The sequence below is a fragment of the Leucoraja erinacea genome, chromosome 16, assembly GCF_028641065.1.
Source record: "Leucoraja erinacea ecotype New England chromosome 16, Leri_hhj_1, whole genome shotgun sequence".
NCBI classification, from domain to species: domain Eukaryota; kingdom Metazoa; phylum Chordata; class Chondrichthyes; order Rajiformes; family Rajidae; genus Leucoraja; species Leucoraja erinaceus.
In genome coordinates, this window is record NC_073392.1 from 33,731,028 (window position 1) to 33,740,945 (window position 9,918).

The following is a 9,918-nucleotide window of genomic DNA, read 5'->3' on the forward strand; positions in this document are numbered from 1 at the left end:
CCTTTTGCATATCTTTTCATTCTATTTGTTCTATTTACCTTTCTCAAATCTCTCGGTTACCTCTCCCCTGATTCTCAGTGTGAAGAAGGGTCTAGACCCCAAACATCACCTATTCCTTATCTCCAGAGATGCTGCCTGACCCGCTGAGTTACTCCTGCATAGCGTGCCTGTCTTTCAGTCATTGGGTGAAGCTAAATGGAGGGTCTGGGAAGTAATCTGACCTACACCATTGGAATGAATGTCGGAAAAGAGATGGTTTGGAAGAGGGGAAGAGAGGAAATATCTCCCTCTGGAAGTAGTGTAGATTACATTTGGGTACCGCAGAATGGTCGAATCAGTGGAAGGAAGGATTTTTTAATTTAGGAATTTAACCTGGTGTGAAAGATCCCCCAATTCCCACTGCACCAACACAAGACTGTGTGACATTTTTGCACACTCAAATACCACTTGGCTTTTCTCCCTTGAAATCCTCTTAACTGCAGTGTGAAGCCCTCATTCTTCATCAGTACAATGTTGTCCTGGTAAAGGCTCGGTGATGTCCATCTGGACCAGTCATTCATCCTCGAGTTCTTGAGGATGTTCAAGCAGGGGTAGAGAGTGAGTGCACCAGTAGTTTGGGGAACAACGGTCTAATTACAATAATGAACTTGGAAGCAATGGGGCAGCAGTTATAAATATAATGATAAATATGGCAACAACAATACTCTGTGCTGCAGAGTCCGCTGAGAATAAAGCATAGAGCATGGAATGGTAATAGTCCGTTGGCCCATGGATGAGTTGCCAATTTTGGTCACATCATGTTGAGGAGTGGAACACACATTGGTCGGGAAATTCCTGTCAAGAGTCACCTAGAGGTGACCTGATCCCCACTAGCAGTCGGTGACCAGAGCGAGGGCAGGATCACCTGCTTGGCTTCTTTGCTGCCAACGTGACAAGTGACAAGTGGAAACCAGGGTTGAAATGAGTGCAGGGCAATGCCGAGCGCAACAAGCAGTGGTGACACAGTGAAGGTCAGAGACTGACCTGACAAGGACATACAAGGGGCACCTCATCCCAAGCTAGCAGTTACAGGAGACTTCCAGCAACATCCTTGTCCCATTGTACTCACGGTTTTTCAGGTGTGTGTGTGGATATATAAATCATCTGCAACCAACATCCACTGGCGAACTTCTGTCAGTGGCCGTTACAATCCGGTTCTGGGAGCCAGGGATTCCAGGGCTACAACCCCACAGATAAAGTCCCACTGTGATCGATTTACAGGAGTATCCACTTACAAACCCCCTATTCTAGTTTTATAGATTATGTTGCAAAGAAAACAAACAAACGTCAACAGGGAACCCCTATTTAGACCGAGTACAAATGTATGTTTTAAATTGTTGAGGTGACTCAGTCCGTGGCAGCAGCTGCCTATTCCATGCTGCAGGGCAAAGCGCTGGGAGAGAATAAATAGCTCAACGAAGGGGGAGGAGCTGTCGTTACCTCAGTAAGGCCACAGACACAGCACTAACAGATATAGATATTATACATGACAACTGGTTGGGTCGTGTGAGTGGAGGGGAGAGAGAGGAAAGCAGAATTTCTGATTGGCCTTGGCCCTTGCAAAGGCAGATTTAAAACATGGCTGAAGAGGCATGGCTGAGGAATTTTGTGGTTTAGATCAGAGATACAGCGTGGAAACAGGCCCTTCAATCCACTGTGTCCACCCTGCTATCACCCGTACACTATACACCGGGGACAATCTACAGAAGCCATTTAACCTACAAACCTGCACGTCTTTGGGGTGTGGGGATAAACCAAGGCACCCAGAGAAAACTCACACGGTCACGGGGAGAAGGTACAAACGCCGCACAGAGAGCACCTGCAGTCAGGATCGAACCTGGGTCTTTGGCGCTGCACCACCGTGCCACCCTATTGTTGTTATTTTGATGGGAACTGCTCATCAATGATCTCGCATCGCTGGTCGTCACCTGGAATCTGAGACACAGAGCTTATACATAGATGGGAAGTTGCATTAACATGAGGGCCAACCTCAGATCAAACTGAGGTCCCTCCAGCTGACATTTCCATCTCCCAGATGACAACTCTTCTCAAGAATCAAGCCAAGCTCGTTTGTTCCATTGCCTAATGTTCTGACAATGGAACAATTAAATTCTTACTTGTGGCAGCCGAACAGGTCTGTAAACACAATTCACATAGATAAAATATAATAAACCAAAGTTCAACAAGTTAATACCCTCAGTACTACTGCAGAAAAGCTTGAAGTCCTTGGTGCAATCTGTATCACTATTCGTGTAGGAAGGAACTGCAGATACTGGTTTAAACCGAAGATCGACACTAAAAGCATGGAGTAACTCAGTGGATCAAACAGCATCTCTGGAGATCTCTACACCTCTATCCCCCACCAGAAAGGCCTTAAAGGCCTCCATTTCTTCCTCGACCGCAGAACCAGCCAATTTCCCTCTACTCTGCCCACCGGAGCTGGTCCTCACCCTTATTAACAAGTTCTCCCTCGACTTCCCCCATTTCCTCGAAATCCAAGGCGTAGCTATGGGCACCCGCATGGGCCTCAGCTATGCCTGCCTCTTCTTAGGGTACGTTGATCAATCCCTGTTCCAGGCGTACACTGGCCCTATCCCCAAACTCTATCTTTGCTACATTGACAAATGCATCGGTGCCACTTCCTGCACCCATGCAGAACTCATGGACTTCGTTAACTTCACCACCAATTTCCATCCTGCACTCAAATTCACTTGGACCATCTCCGACACCTCCCTCCCCATTCTTGATCTCACCATCTCAATCACATGTGATAGACTATCGACTGATGTCTAATAAAGAGTCTGAAGAAGGGTCTCGACCCGACAGGCCACCTATCCTTTTCTCCAAAGATGCTGTCTGATCCGCTGAGTTACTCCAGCTTTTTGTGTCTATCTTTTGTATTACTATTCTGCAGATCTATCTGTAACAAGATAGGTAAATATAGTACCGAGGATGGCGTCTGAGACATTATACTTCCGACTTCAGTGACACAGCGTGAAAACTGGCCCTTCGGCCCACTGAGTCTGCCCTATACACTGGCACTATCTTACACACTAGAGACAATTTACAATTTACAGAAGCCAATTAACCTACAAATCTGTAAGCCTTTGGAGTGCGAGGGAACACCCAGAGAAAACCCACATGGTCATAGGGAGAAAGTACTAACTCTGTACAGACAGCACCAGTAGTCAGGATCGAACCCAGCACTCTGGAGCTGTAAGGCAGCAACTCTACTTTGTGCCACCCTATAATAAAGGCTTCCCATGTTGTCAGGGAACAGAAAGGTTTAAAAGATTTCTGACCCTTGTTTAGAGTTGGTGATACTTAAACATTGCAATTCTATAAAACAGGAGATGGCAAGACCTCACAATAGCTCATGTTGATGGCACTATGCAGCAAACAATGACTTGAACAATTATAAAACAGTTTAAAATATTGCCAGAAAATTAGTTAAAAATAGCTCAACGTAAGCACCAAATCTTAAGGCCCATATTAAGTGTTCAGGTTGAAGGGACCAGACAGTGATCAATTGGTAGAAAATACGAGTTAGAGCCACATCTGTGGCCACATGTCCCAGTAACAAGAGACGGTGCAAGGCGATAAATACAGAGGGTGGAGCAGAACAGTGGTGTGACTGCAACAGGTTATTATAAGCCTGACTTCTTAATCTCTGTTTCATTGCCAAGTACAGGCACAGAGTGAATAAAACGCCACGTTCAAAGCAACAATATACTGTATAAACAGGACCTGCAGATGCTGGAATCTTGATATCCAGCGGATATAGTGCTGGAGTAACTCAGTGGGTCAGGCAGCATCTGTGGAGGGAATGGATAGGCAAGATTTCCCTTTGGGACTCTTCTTTAGAACATTCTGCTCTCGATCGACATCAATACTGGACAAGTTGAATTACAAAGGCATCACTTATACAAGCATTTAGCTAACTGCTTATTGCAGCTTCACAATTCATAAGTGATCGGAGCAGAATTAGGCTATTCGGTCCATTAAGTCTACTACGCCATTCAATTATGGCTGATCCATCTCTCCCTCCCAACCCCATTCGCCTGCCTTCTCCTCTTAACCTCTGATGCCCATACTAATCAAGAATCTATCTATCTCTGCCTGAAAAATATCCACTGACTTGGCCTCTACAACCATCTGTGGCAATGAATTCCACAGATTCACCACCGTCTGACGAAATAAATTCCTCCTCATCCTCCTCCTAAAGAAACGTCCTTGAAGTCTGAAGTCCTGGTCTCTCCCACAATGGTGGAAACATCCTCACCACACCCACTCTATCCAGGCCTAGTAATAAGTAAATATTGAAGTTACACAGTAAGCCATATGTCATAAGTAAATATTTTGGGGGAATTTAGTACAAATTAAGGGCCTGTCCCACTTTCATGACCTAATTCATGACCTCTGCCGAGTTTGCCCTTGACTCATACTCGCAGCATGGTCGTCACGAGGTCGTAGGTAAGTCGTGTGGCTAGTCGTAGGTACTCGTGGCATCTAGTAGGTCGGGGCGTTTTTCTAGCCTGATGAAAAATGTCCACGAGTAAAAAAGGTTGTGAATTAGGTCGTGAAAGTGGGACAGGCCCTTTAGGTGTGAGTTGGGGAACTGGGAAAGGAAAATGTGGAATAAGTGAGCTCAGTTTTAATATACAGATTAACGTTGAAAATCCATGTACAACATGTGTCGCATATGCTGCCGTGCTGAATGTTGTCCGTCTATTTCTGCCTGCTAAGTACAAGGCTTGGCGCAATGATAACACTCATCACCTTCCATCAGTAGATTATGAGTTCATGGGCCCACTTCAGAGAGCTGATTACTTAACTCAGGTGAACGAAAGCTCTAGGTCGGTTTGAAACAAATCCCAGACAGTGATAATTAACCTTGTCGTTGTTTGTGGGTGCTTGCTGTCAGGAGCCTGACTCTTCCATTTCTTTCCAGCGCAAGCATGCCCATACTTCAGACGTGATCGCCTGGCAGTGATGTCCTAATGGTTCAACGGTTCTTTATCCAACCCACAAATGCACAGTTATCAATTTTTAGTGCCATTTACAAAGAAAAAGTCCAAAGTCTAGCCCACATGCTGGATGTGCTGGAGTGCCCCCGAACCAGATGAGTCCAGGTAAGCCACAGGCTGCTGTAGGCCCGCAAACCAATGTCCCCCTCCTCGCCCGGCCACCTCTGTGTCCCGGGGATGCCTCCTGCAGCCGATCATGAAGGCACTGGAGGCAATACCCTGGTCCCTCTCCCATCCGCCCACTCCTCGGGTTTGTAGTCACCAGGTCTTCATTGACGTCTGAGCTTCCCCCCGCAGGCAGCGGCCCACCAGGTCTTTGTTCTCATCAGCTGCCGGGTTCAGTTTAGTTTATTGTCACGTGTGCTGAGGTACAGTGAAAAGCTTTTTGTTGCGTGCTAACCAGTCATGAGAAAGACAATACATGATTACAATCGATCCATTTACAGTGTAAAGCCACATGATAGGGGAATAACATTTATTGCAAGGTAAAGCCAGCAAAGTCCGATCAAGGATAGTCTGAGGGTCATCAGAGAGGTAGGTAGTAGTTCAGCATTGCTCTCTGGTTGTGGTAGGATGGTTCAGTTACCTGATTATAGCTGGGAAGAAACTGTCCCTGAATCTGGAGGTGTGCGTTTTAACACTTCTATACCTTTTGCCCAATGGGAGAGGGGAGAATAGGGAGTGGCCAGGGTGTGACTGGTCTTTGATGATGCTGCTGGCCTTGCCGAGGCAGCATAAGGTATAAATGGAGTCAATGGAAGGGAGGTTGGTTTGTGTAAATGTTCTGGGCTGCGTCCACAATTCGCTGCGATTTCTTGCGGTCTTGGATGTAGCTGTTCCCAAACACTGCTGTGATGCCCGTCCTTGTTCTCAGCTGGCCGCTGATCTGCTCTAGCATGGCTCTGTCCTGGTGCCTGCCAGGAGCTTCCCTTTGGCACAGCTTGATGCTGCAAAGGATTATTCATCAATGCACAACACCGCTTTCCCTTTTCAAAGGTTCTCCAAAACATTCGCCCACAAGGGTGTCTGATGAGTGATGACAAATCAACTTAAAATGTTAACCTTCAACTCAGTTTCTCCATCCATAAATGCAACCTGCAGAGTATTTCTAGCATGTTGTTTAGTTTTTTTAATATTTTACATAACATTCAAAGTATCAATATAATGATGTTGGCTTATTAACTCAATCCCCTAAATAGAATTGATCCCGACTTTGTGCAATTACCATCTGTTTAGATCGCGCCTCTACATACCACCACTGTAATCATATTAAGAACAAAGAAGCTCCCTAAAATGACGATGTATTCATCTCTGTGGTGCTGCGGTAGAGTTGCTGGCTTACAGCACCAGAGATCCGGGTTCAATCCTGACTACGGATGCTGACTGTACGGAGTTTGGTACGTTCACCCTGTGACCACGTGGGTTTTCTCCGGGTGCCCTGGTTTCCTCCCACACTCCAAAGATGCGCAGCTTTGTAGGTTAATTGGCTTCTATAAATTGTCCCTAGTGTGTAGGATAGGACTAGTGTGTGGGTGATCGCTGGTTGGCATGGACTCGGTGGGCCGAAGGGCCTTCACCATGCTGCATCTCTAAACTAAAGTAACTAAAGTGACCTAATGCAGAACAACGTCCTGTCAGTGCAAACATTGCAAAAACAGTGCAAGTTTTTTATTCTGTCAACAATTGCATTTTTTAATCAAAATGATTTTACTGCAACTTTATTTTCATACATGCAAGTATCTAGGTTTTGGGTTTTAGACTTTACAGATACAGTGCGGAAACATGCCATTCGGCCCACCGAGTCCGCACCGACTAGTAGTCACCCCGTGCACCAACCTACAGACACGAGGGACAGTTTCCTAACTTACCAAAGCCAGTTAACCCACAAACCTGTAGGTTTTTGGAATGTGGGAGGAAACCGGAGCACCCAGAGAAAACCCACGTGATCACAGGGAGACCATGCAAACTCCACACAGACAGCACTCGTAGTCACGATCGAACGCGGGTCTCAGGCGCTGTAAGGCAGCATCTTTACCGCTGTGCCACCGTTCTACATAATCCCAGAATTGTAACACGAATGGAACCACATTGATAGCAAGCACTTGGCTGAACTCACATTCACATTCTGCACCAACTGCTGTGTGAAAAAACGAGTCCACAGACAGCAGTCAGTCGGCTGCATAAAGTGCAGAGTGGATCACAGGACGAGGCTGTTGTAAGGTGAATACAGACAGCGATAATTACACTCCCCTGTGATATTTTTATCTGGTTGCAACTTGAACAGATGGTATCTCTCCTGGCCAGGATAACAGAGAGTGTAACAAGGCAACTGTATCACCTTAAATGGACAAAAATAGAAAAGATGACAAAAATCAGAGCGGGGAGCTAGTTTAATGTGTTAGAATGGAAGAGTTAGGAACATCAATTAAATTCCATTCAGAACTAATCATTCTATGGCCTCGTCGTAAGCAAAGTGACATTGTTTGCATAAATCAATAGCATGCATCTTTGCTGAGTGCTGGCTTACATGCAAAGTAACAGCAGGCAAGTAGATCAGTATATTAACTTCATTAGTGCCATTAGAAGTTCTATAGAAGGTTTACTGAAATATTTACTGAAGTGTATGCAAAAAAAGGAATTTCATTACGTACATGTACATGTCACTATGTACAATAGAATGTAACCGGATTACACATTCTGACCTTACATTTTATTTATTGCTCAAGCTCTCAAATTCTCTTATTTTTTAATCAAAATGATAAGGTCAAATCAGAGCTTATATAATCCAGGTGGACAACTAATGACACGAGTAAAGAGAGTACAGGTGCTCCCCAGCTTATGGGCGCCTGAGTTATGTACAGCCCATACATATGAACAGAATTAAAGGATGTTCTTTTAGGAAAGAGATGAGAGGGAATTTCTTTATTCAGAGGGTGGTTAATTAAGGGAATTATTTTGCCACAGAAGGCTGCGGAGGCCAAGTCAGTGTATATACTTTATTTAAGGCTGAGATAGATAGATTCCTGATTAGTACGGGTGTCAGAGGTTATGGGGAGAAGGTAGGAAGATGGGGTTAGGAGGGAGTGAAAGATCAGCCATGATTGAATGATGGAGTAGACTCGATGGGCCGAATGCCGCTCCTATCGCTTATGAACTTGTTACCTTGCTAACCGTCGTGGCAATGCTGCCCATTCTGCTCCTATCACTTATGATCTTATGAACAGGCATTTTGGAGACGGGTGGGAAGGGTTTGGCAGCTGCTGTGGGAGTGCTGGCATCTTCAGTCATGAGGGAACTCAGTTTGCGGCCACATTTCAGACTTGAGACCAGTTCAGGTTACGAACAGTCTACGGGGATGGAACCCTGCCACAACCTGGGGACAACTCGTACCGAGGAACGGATAAACTAACCTCTATAGAAACAAAAACCTGGAGATGCTGAAACTCTGAAACACAAAAAGAAAATGCTGGAAATGCACGTTCACCAGTAATTTTGTTTGAAAATCTATATATAGCGAGCAAAAATAGTTAATGTAAAAATAAAGGAAGTGCAGTTGCTGAAGTAGACACACAGATTCTGAAAAAGGGTCCCCACCCGAAACGTTATCTATCCATTTTCTCCAGAGATGTTGCCTGATGCAATTAATTACTCCCGCACTCAAGACTCCAGTTAAACCAGGGGACAGAAGGTGAAGGTGAGGGGAACCATTTAGTAGGAAGATTTGGAGGGATATGGGCCAACCTCAGGCAGGTGGAACTAGTGTAGATGTGTCTTGTTGGTTGGTGTAGGCAAGTTGGGCTGAACGGCCTATTTCCATGCTGTCTGACTTTCTGACACTTGGTGCCCCTTTTTGTAAACCAGCGTCTGCAGTTCTTTGCTCCTACAGTTTCCAGTTGGTTGGGAACATCAATTCACGATCTGCTCAGTCTGACGACCAATTTGCCAACTGGTCGGTGGTAGCCAGCCTTGTGTACAGAGGTAAATCAAAGAAGCAATTGGAGTCATAGAGTGATACAGTGTGGAAACAGGCCCTTCGGCCCAACTTGCCCACACCGGCCAACATGTCCCAGCTACACTAGTCCCACCTGCCTGTGTTTGGTCCATATCCCTACAAACTTGTTATATCCATGTACCTGTCTAACTGTTTCTTACATTTTGGGAGAATCCCAGCCTCAACTACCTCCTGTGGCAGCTTGTTCTATATACCCACCACCCTTTGTGTGGAAAAAGTTACCCCTCAGATTCCTATTCAATCTTTCCCCCCCCTTAAACCTATGTCCTCTGGTCCTCGATTCCCCAACTCGGGGCAAGAGATTCTGTGCATCTACCCGATCTATTCCTCTCATGATTTTATAAACCTCTATAAGATCACCCCCTCATCCTCCTGCACTCCAGGGAATAGATACCCAGCCTACTCAACCTCTCCCTATAGCTCAGACCCTCTAGTCCTGGCAACATTCTTGTAAATCTTCTCTGAACCCTTTCAAGCTTGACAATATTTTTCCTATAACATGGTGCCCAGAACTGAACACAATACTCTAAATGCGGTCTCACCAACATCTCATACAACTGCAACCTGTCCTCCCAACTTCTATACTCAAGATACTGGAGATGGTGGCAGGTTTCAAACACGTAAATAAGCAGAAATTCCTTGGACATGATAATAGATTATTGTGTAGGAAAGAACTGCAGATGCTGGATTAAATCGAAGGTTGACACAAAATGCTGGAGTAACTCAGTGGGACAGACAGACTGAAGAAGGGTCTCGACCCGAAACGTTACCCATTCCTTCTCCCCAGAGCAGCTGCCTGTCCCGCTGAGTTACTCCAGCATTTTGTGTCTACCAATAATC

At 45.4% G+C, this 9,918-nt stretch overlaps 1 protein-coding gene across 2 annotated transcripts in view; it reads right to left on the reverse strand.

Annotated features, from left to right (window-relative positions):
* LOC129704774 (SRSF protein kinase 3-like) overlaps nt 1–2,463 on the reverse strand; it is a 39,493-nt gene extending 37,030 nt beyond the window's left edge. Inside the window, exon 1 of one of the 2 annotated variants that reach the window (XM_055648116.1) lies at nt 1,109–2,463. The gene's annotated coding sequence lies outside the window, so the exon portion shown is untranslated. The remainder of the gene's footprint in view (nt 1–1,108) is intronic. The other variant, XM_055648114.1, reaches the window with a different exon arrangement.
* Between the last annotated feature and the right edge of the window lie 7,455 nt (nt 2,464–9,918).